Source organism: Biomphalaria glabrata, chromosome 3 (genome assembly GCF_947242115.1).
Source record: "Biomphalaria glabrata chromosome 3, xgBioGlab47.1, whole genome shotgun sequence".
Classification (NCBI taxonomy): Eukaryota; Metazoa; Mollusca; class Gastropoda; family Planorbidae; genus Biomphalaria; species Biomphalaria glabrata.
In genome coordinates, this window is record NC_074713.1 from 15,762,415 (window position 1) to 15,778,824 (window position 16,410).

Sequence of the window (16,410 nt, forward strand, 5' to 3'; positions counted from 1 at the left end):
ATGCTTTGGGGCTTATATGTGTACAGGTTACGTTCAGCTAGAAAAAATATTTTGTAACCCAGATCCGGGGGGGGGGGGGCTTGACCTTTTTAGGGACCTGCCTTTTGACATTCAACGTCATGATATGAGATAATGTACTTAATACATTAGAAGTGTAGTTTAGATTGTTACAGTATATAACTAATATTAACATAAAATGATCATTAAGACTCTTGCAACTAATAATGCCATTGGTTACAGGCGAGATAATGCACAAGTAACACATCTCAGTTCATATCATCTCACATCGTGCTTTCTGTGCAGCAAAGGTCAAAGGTCATCTATAACATCATCTTGGACTAGATCAATGTTGTCTAGTATACTTGAATATATGCGTGAATAGCAAGATTACATGGCAGTGGTGTAATATGTACTATTTAATGTAAAAAACAATTAGGACATTCATTTTGACCTTTAACCTGGTACAGTCACCAGGACACATGATTGGATACATATTGGCGAGGGCATATTTCAATGATCTTTATTTGCTAACATCGTCATAAAGCTGATTAAAAAGTAGGTATGTAGTAACTCATCCCTTTCAAATGATGGAAAGGTCATCTGTTTCTATGGTCGAGAGTATTATGTGGCCAGAACAACCAGCAACCACCTTTACTTTCCCCAAAACTAATATCAGGTACCCATTAGAGTTGGGTGAATTCAGGGGCGTGCCAAAAAAATCAAAATCCTAGTCTTCACCTACAGTTTGAACCCGATACCCACCAGTTAGGATGTTAAGCGCTATAGCACTCAGCCACCCCGCCACTTTGATTGAAAAGAAGCAAAAAAAACTGAAGACTTGGACTGTGTGTTAATGTATCTGAAGACTTGGACTGTGTGTTAATGTATCTGAAGACTTGGACTGTGGCAATGTATCTGAAGACTTGGAATGTTTCATCTTAAATCTAGACTAATAGATTAAGTCTTGACACAAAGTCGATGTAACAAACACCAGAGAATTGTATTGGCGAATCTATTAACTCGAGTTACTTACTGCCCCTTAAAAAAGCTCTGGTAACGGTGTGTGTGTGTGTAACTAGTGTAACGGTTAGTTTTGATATCAAGTTCACGTTTAAAAAAAATATAAATTCTTGACTCAGTTCTGATGATGCGGTATTTTCAGGTCACAATGACCTTCACTTTTGCAACGCCCCCCACCCCGACCCCTCACACCTTCTACAAATATGAAAAAAAAAAGACAGGTGACCATATGTTTCTGAGGCGCGTAGTTAAAAAGATAACAACCAGAACGTCTCTCACCCTCCCCTCTCCCCTAAATCTTTTCACTCCCCCACCTCCTCCAGGATTGCCACCGAGGAGGTGGCGTGTTACACCATACGTCTCTGGCGTTAGTTACCCCACTCGCCGCCCGCCCTCCCACCTTCCCCAATCACATGCAGCTAATCCAGTTTGTTGTTTACCGCTAGCATCTCTCCCCACCCTCCCCCCACTAACTCCCTCAGGGAATCGCGCTCCCCCCCCCCCCAGTTTTTCTCCCCCCCCCCCTTTCCCATCACATCAATGTATATTTTTTTCAGAACATTTTTTTTTTAATATTCTTCTGGAAGTATTTCAATATTGGTCATAGTATTTGTCTTAAGTGATGCGCGGGCCCTTCTCGTCTTTCTCCCGTAACCTCTTCCTAACCTTCCAAAACTGACCGCGCAAGTAAATCCTTGGTCAATAATTACCTTAACCACTCGAAAGACTTCTTCTCTTGCACCAGAATCTTCTTTTTTTTTAAAGGGCAGGGAAACGGGTTTGGGGCTAGTTGCTTCACATTTTCTTTGTGTAGTCATGGAGCCCCTCTGCGTGCAACATGCACAATGCAGCGTCAGTTCAAAGGTCATAAATTTGGTTCATTTTAGAGAAATAAATAATCAAAATTTTAATAGAAATAATAATAATAATAATGGCTCTTAATTGTAACAATAACTTATGATATTTTCTTTCCGAATTAGCTTTCGTAACACAGTGTTTATGTACAAGATTTAAGTATGATATTTCTCTCTCTCTCTCTATCTTTCGTAAAGTAAAGGCAAAAAGAAATCATTTGAAATGCTACATTCGCAGTGAGTGTGATGAAATAAAGAAATAAATTATTATAAACAACGGCCTTTTCTTGGCCACTTTGTACACTCTGCCACCTAAGAATACATCGAGAGATGTCTAGAGTCTTGCAACTGTCTGAGCTTATTTTCAGTTCCCTTTCATTATTGTCTGTGTCCCTGTGCGTTGTGTATCTTATCAAGAAAAAAATTTAAAATACTTAAAAAAAACGATATTTATCTAAAGCGAAGAACTCCTCATTTACAACCATGTCTCACAGTAATGAAGAACTTATTTTTGTTTTTTCGATATTAAACACAATAATTAAGTACCAATAATCTTTTGACATATTGGTTATTTTTTAAAGTTTCATCTTCATCCAAAAGTGGGAGTGGGAAAAATAATGTGTATAATTATCTAAGGGGACAAAACACCACATATTAGCCATATCTCTTAATACTGAAGGAGTAACCAGTAATTAATTGGCTAATTTCTTTTTTTTTAAATTGATTCATGTTTTGTTAGATAAAATAAATAAATCAACATGATCCGAGATTGGGTGTGGCAGAAATAACGAGTTCAAAATTTGTACCAGACAGACAGACAGACATACAGATAGAGTGAGTTGATATAAGCTTTCGCATTTTGAAGAATTGTTTTGCAGACAAGTGACAAAAGTGTCAAGTTACAAAATATTGGCTTGCTCAAACAATCTGGTCATTCTAAAACAATCTGGTCATTCTAAAACAATCTGGTCATTCTAAAACAATCTGGTCATTCTAAAACAATCTGGTCATTCTAAAACAATCTGATCATTCTAAAACAATCTGGTCATTCTAAAACAATCTGGTCATTCTAAGCTTGAAGAACCATAGCGTTCAGAAGATTGTTTTTTCCTTGTCAAAGAATTTTTAATGAACTTTAAAATGGAATTTTTTTTTTTAATGGAAAAGGGGGGGGGGTTAAAGTACGTCCAGATTTATCTTACAACACCTGGGTGGTCATCTTCCAGGTTTTAAACATTCGGAAAGTTGACCTCTATCCGCAGAACTTTGACAACTTCAACGGAACAAAAAGTCCTTTCAGATGGTCACTGTCTAAGATGTAGGTCTAGCCAGAGATGGTCAGTGATGTCCAATAAAGACATAATGGAAGACTAAACAGTTGTCTGAATAGGGACGCAGGGAGGGATGAAGATAGAATGTTGGAATTTACCTGACATATTCATTAGGGCTAAAAGTTGAAAGGTCATATTTAAAGAGACTGGGTTGACCCTTGCAAGTTTTCAGCCAAGTGAAATGTCTCTTTGGTCATAGAGAGAAAGCAAAGAGATTGACTTCCACTTAGTTCACATCTGTTAGAGGAAGGACTGGACTACCACATGCACAGCGGGAGAAACCAAAGTCTATACTAGAGAAAACACATATCCCTCTCTCCTTCTCCCCCCCCCCCCGCATGTCTGTATTCATGTGATAATTGCTACATTTATTTCAATTTCATTCAACTTAAATATTGATTTTGGTTTCTTAAGCACACACAAAATAATAATAAAATCATTTCTAGAATTTCATATCAAAACATTTCATCGTTTATCCCAGTGTACGTTTGTTTGTCAAGTTCGTTTCAAGGATTTCATTTTTTCAGAGTATTTTTTTTCTTTTATGTTGTTGATATTTTTTTTTTACATAGAATTGACAAATACAAACATATCTTGTTGTTTTTTAAATGCTTTTGTTTCCATGACAAAAAAAAATTAAATGAAATCCAACTTTCTGATGTAACCCTCATATACAATGTTGGACTGAAACTTTGCTATGAAAATATATTTTTTCGTTTACCGTCGTTGTAATATTTTGTTATGTGTAATCCGTCATTGGGAAATACATTTCCTCATGGATAATAAGGATTCTTTTAGCATTATTATTATTACTAAATGTAAAGCTTTTTAAAATATACACAAAGTATGAAAGCTCGGAGTTAAATATAGTGGCCCACTTTGAAGTAAAATTATAAACATTGTATTTTATCTGGTGCTAGAGATAGAAGGTTTTTACTAATTTTGTAGCGGTTGTGTTTACTGGTTAGGGTAAAACCTAATGTGAAAATATCGTAATAAACTTTGTAATCTTTAGACGAAGATTACGAACTGAACTTTACGCTTCAATGCAATCCCCATCTCTCTCCCCCCCCCCCCCCCCCCACCGTCCACTGGACTGAGCTCATGGAGGCACTATCTACATCACCATCATCTCAGATCCTGGAGATAGGAGACAACCTTGGCCTCTCCATTGTTCCCGAGTCCCTGGTGCTCTAACTGCAGACATTTCACAGGCCCAAGCGCTGGTCCCGACCCTCCCCTCCTCACAAACGGCCAGCTCGAGAATTATTCCGGCCCACCTAACACGAATGGGCCGTAACGCCGCGTTAACCCAGCAAGGACACGTAATGGTCAAGATGTCCTGTTCAGTGGTGCGTGACATGCACAGTTCATGTTCCCACCGTTTCTCCTCAATCTTTGGTCACGTGACTTGCTCAATACACATTTTTTTTTGAAATGCCATCGTGTTGGAATGTAAATGGACAGACATTAGCATAGCAATACCAAACTGCAACAAGCCAGCATATTACAAACACGACATCTCCATTCTTCAGCTCGGACATGTTTTATGTTCAACATTTATTGTTCAAGATACAGACGAAGACCTCGTGGTTAAATCTACTTTTTTTAAATGTGTGTCTAGCAGACTTTACTTAGTTGGTTTTGCAGTTGATATAATTTTTTTGAAAACACACACTCTTCCTTTCTATCTTTTTCTTTCTTTCTCTCTCTCTCTCTCTCTCTCTCTCTCTCTCTTACACACACACTCTCTTTCTCGCTCTTTATATCATATGATTATATTACGCATACTCTGTAAACTTACGCAATAGTTTTATAATTACGTAAAAATAACTTTTACAATAGAAATACTGCACTGTTGAAATGATTTGTCAATCAAATCGGAGTCCAAGTATGAGATAATTAAAGTAAGTGGTTCAAGTCATAATTGAATTGTTAATAAAGTATTTTATGCTTGTTTTAACAAATACAAATAGATAAAGTCAAGAAGATAAAAAGCTTAGCGAAAGCAAAACAAAATATTTCATGACACATTTGTAGTGGACATTTGTAGTGGAGATCCACAGAAGACATTTTACCAATAAATCACGCAATGTCAAGGACGCTAAATCAGCTTTGCTAAATCAAAGAAAGACTGGTGCTATAATGTGAACAGTATCTCCACACTACTTAACAGTAGATCTTCGTATCAACTCTTCTCAAGTATCTCTAGTTGTTAGCTCATTACAAAGCTTATATGTCCGTCTGTCTGTCCAATATCACGCACATTTTTTAAAATGGACTTTTCATGTAGCGACTTTCGTGCAGTAGCATGACAAGCAGCGGCAAGACATGGTACTAAACTAGTTCACTCAAAAAGTTTTAAAAAATCAGATTTTATTTATTTTTTGTTTAGTGCCCCCATCTGGATAAACGAAGCTTATTTTTGTGCGTTTTGTCTTATATTACAAAGCTTATATGTATGTCTGTCTGTCCAAAAGTTTGTACACGTTATTTCTCCCACACTCAATCTTGGATCAAGCAGAAATGTTGCATAATTATTTCTTTTACCTGACAACACAAGAATCAGTTGTTATTTTTTTAAAATAAATAACCAATTAGTTAATAAACTGTTGGTATTAAATTACATTGTTTGGTATTTCAAACAAGAGAAAGAAATAGTACTTGACTGAAGTGGTGGTATATGCTGAATTAGTCCCAATTATGGATTGTCGTCCGATGCTTATTACAAATTTAATTACATGACAGATCCAAACTAATTGATACACTTAATATAAGCTTTGCTTTTTAAAAGTTTTTTCTGTGTAGTTTGTTTTGTGGTACAAGCTTAGAAAATTTGGTTCTGCAGGGTTCAAAGTGCAAAAAAAAAATAATAAAAAAATATCCTACACACTTTAAAAACATAGGGTATCAACACTTTCTTTAGTTGGTATCAACACTTTCTTTAGTTGATATCAACACTTTCTTTAGTTGGTATCAACACGTTCTTTAGTTGGTATCAACACTTTCTTTAGTTGGTATCAACACTTTCGTTAGTTGATATCAACACTTTCTTTAGTTGGTATCAACACTTTCTTTAGTTGGTATCAACACTTTCTTTAGTTGGTATCAACACTTTCTTTAGTTGGTATCAACACTTTCTTTAGTTGGTATCAACACTTTCGTTAGTTGGTATCAACACTTTCTTTAGTTGGTATCAACACTTTCTTTAGTTGGTATCAACACTTTCTTTAGTTGGTATCAACACTTTCTTTAGTTGGTATCAACACTTTCTTTAGTTGGTATCAACACTTTCTTTAGTTGATATCAACACTTTCTTTAGTTGGTATCAACACTTTCTTTAGTAGGTATCAACACTTTCTTTAGTTGGTATCAACACTTTCTTTAGTTGGTATCAACACTTTCTTTAGTTGGTATCAACTCTTTCTTTAGTAGGTATCAACACGTTCTTTAGTTGGTATCAACTCTTTCTTTAGTTGGTATCAACACTTTCTTTAGTTGGTATCAACACTTTCTTTAGTTGGTATCAACACTTTCTTTAGTTGGTACCAACACTTTCTTTAGTTGGTATCAACACTTTCTTTAGTAGGTATCAACACGTTCTTTAGTTGGTATCAACTCTTTCTTTAGTTGGTATCAACACTTTCTTTAGTTGGTATCAACACTTTCTTTAGTTGGTATCAACACTTTCTTTAGTTGGTATCAACACTTTCTTTAGTTGGTATCAACACTTTCTTTAGTTGGTACCAACACTTTCTTTAGTTGGTACACCCGTATATACACACAGTCCAATAAGAAAGATTGTCTTATCCATGGATTCAGGGCAATTGTAGTAGTTTTTACAGCCACCCCCACCCCGCCCGTCACCCATGTTTTATGTATCTCTAGTCCGTCCAAGAGCACTAACGCGCACACACGCGCACACATGCACACTTATCTCTAGACAATGGGTCAGTCTGAAGAGCTTGACGATGCGGTCATCTGCTAACCTGATTCTCCAACCAAGCCTTGCCTGCCAACTCTGGCACTAATGAGAAAGGAAACCTTAAAAACAAAATGGAGCGAGACCGATGGAAATGGTCAGTTGTTGTCCAGCGAACTGGAATGGGCCTGACACAATTAATGACCGGCCTCCACGTCATGATGTTTTCTCGGACTAATGAGGTCAGGGATGAGTGACGGTTTGGCACTCTCTGCTGACACACAGCCGTAAAAATGAATACAAAGTCTACGCAACTCAGCGAAACTTGCACGAAAGGGGAAATAATTGAAAGAGAATGTTTCGAGACAGAAGAACAGGATGCCAAACAATAAACTAACACACAGAGCACAAAACAATCTTACCTCCCTTGCAATTCATTTTTTATTTTATTTGCTTGTTAAAATTTAGATCAAAGTATTGTCATAAAAAACAGTGAAATGATAAAATAAATAATATAGGACAATTTGTTTTTTTTTTCATCAAAGAAAAGGATAAAAGGAAAGGAAGCAATAGAATTTCAATAGACAAAAAGACCAATGCATATAACTTTACTTACATTTCTTTTACTTTCGTTATTCAATATCATTGCAAATGTCTACAGCAATACATCATTAGAGTTCCAGGTGAAAACATTTTCCCTTCAGTTGCCAGTGATTTCGTTGTTGTTGTTGTTTATATGACACCTAACCCTAAATACTGCACACATATTTTATTATTATTTTTTTAATTAAAGTTTTTCGAAAAATATTGTTAAAAAAATAGATTTCGGTTCATAAAAATGAATATTACTTCGCCCTACCTTCTCAAAAAAGGTTGGACCCTATTTAAGCTAGAATAAAGTCACTCGGAGAAACAAAGAAACAGTGTGTGAAAGTCTGTTTCATTTCATGAAGAAACAGTGTGGTCTAGAGCATGAACAGGCATAGAAAGAATATTCATGTCAAGAAGAGTATTTTATTGCGTCAATTATTTTCGTCCATACGGACAATCGCATTGTAGGTCTACTATATTAAATTTTGCATTAAATTTTATTGTATTAAATCAATTTGTATAAAATTGTATTAAATCAAATTGTATATAAAATTGTACAACATTACAATGTAAAACATCGAATTGTAAGACTTCAAATATACTATTACATTTTCACGTTCAATGTTTTATCGTTATAGCTTCACATTCTATTGCACCAAATTGTATTTCCAAACTTATATGTTGCTCTATATGAGAGACTTTGTGTTACAACTTCCAGTTCGTTCTGGTACATTAAAAAGTTGAACCCACTTCTCTAAGCTTACTGATCAAGGGGAAAAGTAAAGTTAATCCAATGTCCTCCCAGTGTTCAGTCAGCGCCCTGACAGCTAGCTCATTACAATCAGACTTAATGGAGTGCGTTCACTACCTGGAAATATTCAAGTACCTGCCAGGTTATTGTGTCCGCTTTTGTCCATTCTTACCAGGATTCTGCCCGGCATCGCATTGTCCGGCAATTATTTCTTTTAATAGGCGTCAGCTGGGTGCGTTCAACTTTTTCAAGCCAAGGAGCCGGGATGCCCCCAGGCGGGCGAAGACGTTGACAAGATGTTGACAACGCCACCAGAGGAGGGCGCCGCATCTTCCACAACGACTCTTTTGTTACGCTGGCTTAGGTGACATTAGCTCCCTTGCTCATCGGTGCAAGGGACATTATGTAGGCCTGAGACACCAAATAGATAAGCTGCATCGGATTGGGAATGGGTGGACGTCTTTTTGCGTTTCATGCTCAAAGGAAATCCTTTTTTTTTATAGTTTCCGGTGGAAGTATTATAACTCTTTCTCTGCTAACTGACGATACCAACGTTGATTCCACCAGAATGTAATAAACAATTACGGAGAGAAAGAGTTAAGATTATTCCAATTTTTCGCCCAGTTTGTATTAGGCAGAAGCAAGCCTCGTATTCAGATCGAGACCAGTCGTGTACATTTGACTCGTATCAAATCGGACGGAGTCATGCTAAGTCAATGATGAAAAAAGATTTAGTGTAGGATTAATTAACTAATTAATGTGTCTGTAGGATTAACTAATTAATGTGTTTGTAGGTTTAACTAATTCATTTGTTTGTAGGTTAAACTAATTCATTTATTTGTAGGGTTAACTAATTCATGTATTTGTAGGGTTAACTAATTCCTCGGTTTGTAAGGTATTTATATACCTAATTGATTTGTTTTATTTCACTAAAATCAATAGGATCGATCATTAGACACACAAGACACAAGAAACGCTTTGAAAACATGACATGCATGTCTCTATATAGTTAAAAAAGAAAAGGAAAGAACAAAAGAACAGATAGGGCCGGCCTTAGATAAGGGGAGGTAAAGGAACTTTGGTGGCCTTAATGAAATAAAGAAAATTAAAAAGAAACAGCTAAACATAAAATTACGCAATTTGTATTTTTTAAAAAAACACTGCCTTTGTCTATATCTAAATCGACAAATAAATGAAATTCATAAATCGATTTTCCTTAGTAGCGACAGAGTTAGACCAGTAAACATAGAGTCATAGCGTTCTTCTATGCTTGAGATCTGATTCAAGTTTCGCAATTCTTTCTCTAAATTTATTGTTTTGACTCTGTGCAAGGCCCCTCACCAATCGGAGGCCCTAGGCGGCTGCAAGGTTTGTCTATGCTTAAGGCCGGCCCTGAAACAGACTTACAAATTCTTCTTAAAACCTGTTTTCGAACCATTGACATGTTTGTTTCATGCTAACACCTGCGTAGAACAAGATTTAAGGTGTAGAAAATATTTTGAGGTAGTTTTCAGACCAAACTCTCAATATAAAAACATTAGCATTACACTCCGGCTACACCCGTTAATTTGTTCCCAGGCTATACATTGTTTGTTTTGGCCAGAATATACATAGAATCTTTTTTTAGTAACGTCTGTAATAGATAAGATAAGATAAGAGAGAGAAAAGGAAAGAGAGAGAGAGACAAAGATAGATAGAGAGAGAGAGAGAGAGAGAGAGAGCGGACCGGCCGTTCCAGTTCAATGAAACAGTTAAGTAAAATTAATGGGCTATAAAGTATCTTCGCTCCATTTTTTAGCCTGCGAAGTGTAGAACATAAGATTGTATAAAATATAATATCCACTTTCATTCCCGAAAACACATTTGATAATCCAACAGTTCAATGAAACCATTTTGTGGGTTTGAATTAATGTCTAGATCTAAGAGGAAATGTAGCTGTAGATCCAGAGAGAAGGCTGTTCTGAAGAAGGCAGACACGCACACGCGCGAAACCATTATGACATCTACAAATCAATAGACTCCAGATTTGTTCTATATTTCGACCGTGTCTAACAGAAGGAGGAAATGAAAATACAATATGACGTAAAGAAAATAACAAATAAATTAAAGTAGGGAGGGACAAAGAATTTTTTTTGCTATTAGTTCATGTTTAAAAAAGAAAGTGGCTTTTTTGGTGAAATACTGACAATGAAATACATAGGTTTAATAAAAGGCTTGCATTTTTTTAGCGAATAGCGGCATTCAGGCTTCGAACCCGTCAAAACCGTTTCTTAGCAAGGGTAAAAAAAAAATATCATGCGAATCCGTACGATAGTTGCTGAGATCTCTTGATACATAGGTACATAAGTCAGTCAGTGGTAATTTAGGAATAAAGTCGCCGACGATGTTGCTGTACTCGGGTATACCAATAATACGACAAGGTTTCAGTGGTCAGCCAACGCACGTGTATTAGACAGTGTCAAGATACAAAATGAAAGATATTTTGAAAATGAGATTCTAAGGAGGTGAGTTACAGGCAAGAAAACGTGTTTCACACAATAGATTTTTATATGGCTACCTTAGGAAATTTTTGTTTCAGCTCCGTACCATTTGAACGCTCAAGATGGCACCTCTTTAAAATATGAACGCTCAAGATGTCATCTCTCTCACTTTTGAACGCTCAAGATGTCATCTCTCTAAAGTTTGAACGCACAAAATGTCATCTCTTTATTTTCTCCTTGCAACTTGATCCTATCGTTCAGACTAACACCTGGTCTTGTAGAGAGTACATGTTTGAGTCATTCCACTTTACACATTTGACCTTGACAAGGATCTCTTCAGCAGGAATGCCTTAACAGTTGCAAAATCAAGCAACAGATAATATCCAAGTTTTGTGTTCCCGCGGAATATAAATTTGGGTCGGCTCTAAGGTGCAAGCACGAAGCCTTGAGAAGTCACAATTTTCTTTCAATTCAATAACGACACTTAAAGAGCTTTTGTTCGCGAGTGGTCAAAGGGAGGTAACTGTTGCTTCATTCAACCTCAATGTAATACAATTATTGTCACCCCTGTCTAGAAAACTTGAGCGAAGGAGCAGGGTAAAGGGGAAAGAAAAATGCAGTTTTTTGTTCAAGTTAACGCACACCCTTCCCTCCCCGACCCCCAAACCCAATTGATAAATGGCATTGCCGTCTTGCAATCGCCTCTCATTTTTTGGCTAAACTCTTTATTTGGCAGGCGTAAGCGTTTCGTGAGACAGTTGCGGCGATTACAAGGTCACCGGGTCAGTCGGGGGTTGAAGTTCACAGGCGAGAGATTCTTTTCAGGTCCCGCGGTCATCCAATATTCGTAATAAAATAATTTATTATTAGTGGGGGAGGGGGGGGACGGGTGTAACGGACTAGAGATCCCACGATTAAAATATCTCACTGACCACCGGGGGGGGGGGGGGGAGAGCTGCTTCGGAGGAGTGTCTATGCTATCAAAATGACACTGGTGCGTAACAAGACTTATTTCAACACAACTGGCTCTACATCGAGCTATTAAAATGATAAAGTCCAAGCAGTAAACAGAAGTAAATAGATACATAGGAGGGGAGAAAATAAATTCCGTTTTTCTAATGGAATGTTCAAGGCTTTGATGTACAGTTTCTAATCAAAACGAGGCTCGTTGCCAGGCTGAACTTATCGAGTAAATAACAAATAATTTCAAAGTTAAAATTTTAGTAAGAAAATTAGCGCGATTCCAGAAGAAAATTATTTCCTTCTTTTTTTAATTTCGAAATAGCGGCTTAATAACTATTGGTCAGTAAAAATGAAGCCGTATTTACTATATACAGAATGATAGATAGATAGATAGATAGATAGATAGATAGAGAGAGAGAGAGAGAGAGAGAGAGAGAGAGAGAGAGAGAGAGAGAGAGAGAGAGAGAGAGAATTTGAAGATAAGATCTAAGATTCACTAACCCTAACACCATCAACCAAATGTGTCTTTCTCATTATTTGCACTAGACTCTATCAGCACGTGACATGGCAGGACTGAAAGATTTGTAGTCCAGCAGCGGTCAAGCCACTCCATCCTGCCCAGTGTTGAAATAATATTGACAACTGTTGACCGGTCATCAATGGGGAGGGGACCCTCTTCACCTCTGCCAACATTAAATCATCCCAAGCACAACAGAAGAAGACACAATCCAGCATCTCTTGAAAGGTCATTGTGAGTGACCAACGTTAACCAACAGTGTCCGGGGAGCCGCAGATTTTTTTCCCCTGTATTATTTGAAGATGGGAATCCAGATGTTAAAACTGAATATCTGTTGTGACATGAGCAAGGTCAAGGATGGTCCGTCGGGATGACTTTGGAAGAGTTTATTGTTAACTATTTCTATTTGCAACTCCGTAAATACAAATTATATTAATATAGATTAATACAAACTATAGAAATATATATAGAAAGTATAAAATGCCATTTTATATAAACACTAAACAGAAACTCTATAAATACAAATACATCGAGAATCACACTAAAAAATAGTTAGAGAATACGGCATCCCAGAAACATTGGTCCAGATTCTACAGCACACATACAGTCAGTCTAGTTGCTGCATTAAAACAGAAGAGGGAACAACCGAGTTTTTTACAATCGAGACAGGTGTGAGACAGGGGTGCATCTTATCTCCCTTCCTTTTCCTCCTAGCCATCGACTACATAATGAGGAGAGCAATGAATCAGACTGCCTTTGGTATTCAATGGCGTGAACAAAACCGAATGACAGACTTGGACTTTGCTGATGACGTTGCACTAGTCGGGGCTACAAATAAATGCACACAAGAAATGACGGAGAGCCTACATAGAGGGGCACCCAAAATTGGATAAGACTAAAATTGTGCGAGTGGGATATAAGGCAAAGGGTGCCCCGTCAGAGTCAGAGCTTGAAGAGCTGGACAAGTTCACTTACCTTGGCAGCATCATAACAAACGATGGGAGTGCCTACCGTGATGTAGCGTGCCGGATAGGAAATGGAGGGAGCATTTTCCAAAGGCTGCGGTCTATTTAGACAAGTAATTGAACTTGAAACAAGAATAAACCTTCTCAACACAATCGTCATCCCAACAGCAACATATGCATGTGAGACATGGAAGTCATCTGTCGAAATTGAGAAAAGACTAAATATGGCTCAACAAAAATGGCTAAGACGGATTTTAGGAGTCAGTTACAGAGAGTCTCAAACAAGGAAATCCTTTGCCGAACTTGGAGTCAACCATTTAGTGAGATTGTGACAGAGCGTGGCATGAGGTTTGCGGGACATATGATATGAGGAAAGTGCAAACAGGGACGTCTTCGTAGAACTTGACGCCACACTTTTATGGAGGACCTCAGAGCAGTGGACAACACATGGGAAGAAGCTTCAGACATTGCCTGTGATAGACCTTTGTGCAGACAACTTGCCGCCCAAATAGGCTGAGCTGCACATGAGGATCTAATTCTAAGTGAGTAATAAATACCAAAATTTATTTTTTAAAACAGATTTCTTAAACTTCCAAAAGTGTGGACGCCAATAGAGCCGTGAGATTTATAACTAATAAATATTTTCATTTGACTATTGTCACACTATTAGTAAAGTCAATTATTTTAGAGACACTTCTGGACAGAAGACTAAAAAGTAAAGCACCAATAATATATAAAACATGGAACTACATCTTACAAATACAAAAGACACAACCTAAACAATACTCAGTAAGACATGTAGATAAAGCACTGAAACTGCCAAGGTCAAAATTCTCTAATAACTTTATGCAAGGACAAATTCGTACAAGTGCTATCTCTTCTCTTCTGCCATTAGAGCGTGCATCTGATGTGACACAAAATGCAAGTTACAACTGGTTCTGGGTAGTTACATTAAACACTACTCTAATATTTAATCTTACTCTATTTTAATTTCATATTCTAAATGTTATGCCATGTATTGTCCTGGAAGTGAAATATCTATTTGTTGCTTATGGGTAAAAAAAAAAAAAGTAAATACAATGAAATTTGGCTCTCGCTTCAGCGTAAACAGTTAGCTGACTGACTTATGTATCAGGATATCTCTCTTTCTCTCCCCCCCCCCCCCTCTCTCTCTCTCTCTGTATATTATACATATATATATAATATATATATATCATGGGCGTAGCCAGGATTTTTTTTTCGGGGGGGGGGGTTAATATGTATTTATGTGTGTGTGTGTATGTACATAATCTTTATTGCATTCTGACCCTTTATTCTTTCAGAAGACGTTTATTGTGCCCTATAATAGGTTCTTCCATGAGTTAGTGGGAAAATTGTAGATTCCCCGCCATTAATAGCAAGGGGGTCTGGGGAACCCAGCGCGGGGCGAAACCCCGCCGCCAAGCACTATTTCTGGTATTGAAAGCCAACAAAATGCATATTCTGAGGTATCTACAGTGCATTTTCATGCTATTAAAAAGTTTTATTTCAAAAACCTAATGTACTATTCTTACTGACTTAGACCCTCCCCCGACGTCAAGCTGTGTCCATAAAAATCTGTCACTGGTAATGTCTGAAGCCTCTTCCCACCTGCCATGAGGACCTTAATGAATGAGTGGCGTCAAGTTGTACGAGGATATCATTGCAACTCTTCTTATGCGTAATTCATTTTGTCGGAGAACATGTCCCGCAAACCTCATGCGTCGCTCTCTCACAATCTTACTAAAGGGTCGACTACCAGTTCGGCATAGGATTTTCTTGATTTAAACCCGATCTCTATAACTGACTCCTAAAATCTGTCTTAGCCATCTTTGATGAGCCACATTTAGTGTTTTTCAATTTCGGCAGATGACTATTCACTGCAATTTATTAAGGGAGCCCTGCCACTGGTAAAAATGTGTAACCTCTCTTAAATACGCTCTTGGAATTAAGTGACTGTAGTTTGCTTTAGATTTTATATTGAAAAGAGAAGTTTTATCGTCAAAATCATCTGTTGGGGGTTTTCCACCTCAAAATGCTCTGTAAGGGGGATCTTAAACTCAAAACCATCTGGAGGGGTTTTAAACTTTTAGAAAACGCCATCTGTAGAAGAGGGGTTTAAACTCAAAACCCCCGATTGGATTTGCTACGCTCAAATAATTTTAGTGTGTAATTTGCTTTTTTTTTTATATTGAAGAGGTATTTTTTAGCATCAAATCCATCTGAATGGGGGTTTAAACTCAAAACCCCTTTTGGCAACGCTCATAGCATTTTGAGTGCGTAATTTGCTTTTTTTTCTTCAACTGAAGATGTATTTTTTAGCCTCAAACCCCCCTGGCGGGGGTTTAAACTCAAAACCCCTTTGGCTACGCTTATAGATTTTAGAGTGAGTAATTAGCTTTTATTTATATTGAAGAGGTACTTTTTAGCTTCAAACTCCACTGGAGGGGAGTTTAAACTCAAAACCCCTTTGACTGCACTCATAACATTTTGAGTGTATAATTTGCTTTGTTTTTATTATTAAAGAGGTATTTTTTACATTCAAACCCTGCTGAAGTGGGGTTTAAACTCAAAACTAAGTCAAAACCCATTTAGCTAGGGGGTTTATCGTAAATTTTGGAGGGGGTTTAAAATCAAAATCTCCCTTAACTGTGCTCTTGGAATTAGGGGATTTTCGTTTGCATTTTTTTTGTTTTGTTTTATAGAAGGGGGGAGTTAACTGCAAAAACCCCAAGTAGGAGGTTTAAAACTCAAAACCCCTGGTAGGGGGTTTTAGACTCAAAGCCCCTGGTAGGGGTTTTTAAACTCGAACCCCCCTGGTAGGGGTTTTAAACTCAAAACCCCCTGGTAGGGGGTTTTGAACTCAAAACCCCATTGGTTTTGCTGGGGCAAGTGATGGTTTAGTATTAAAATCTCACCTAAAATAAACAAAATGAAAGCAAAAAATCATTCACTAAATTCCGATCCCCCCCCTTGGGGGGGGGGGGATTTCATTTCA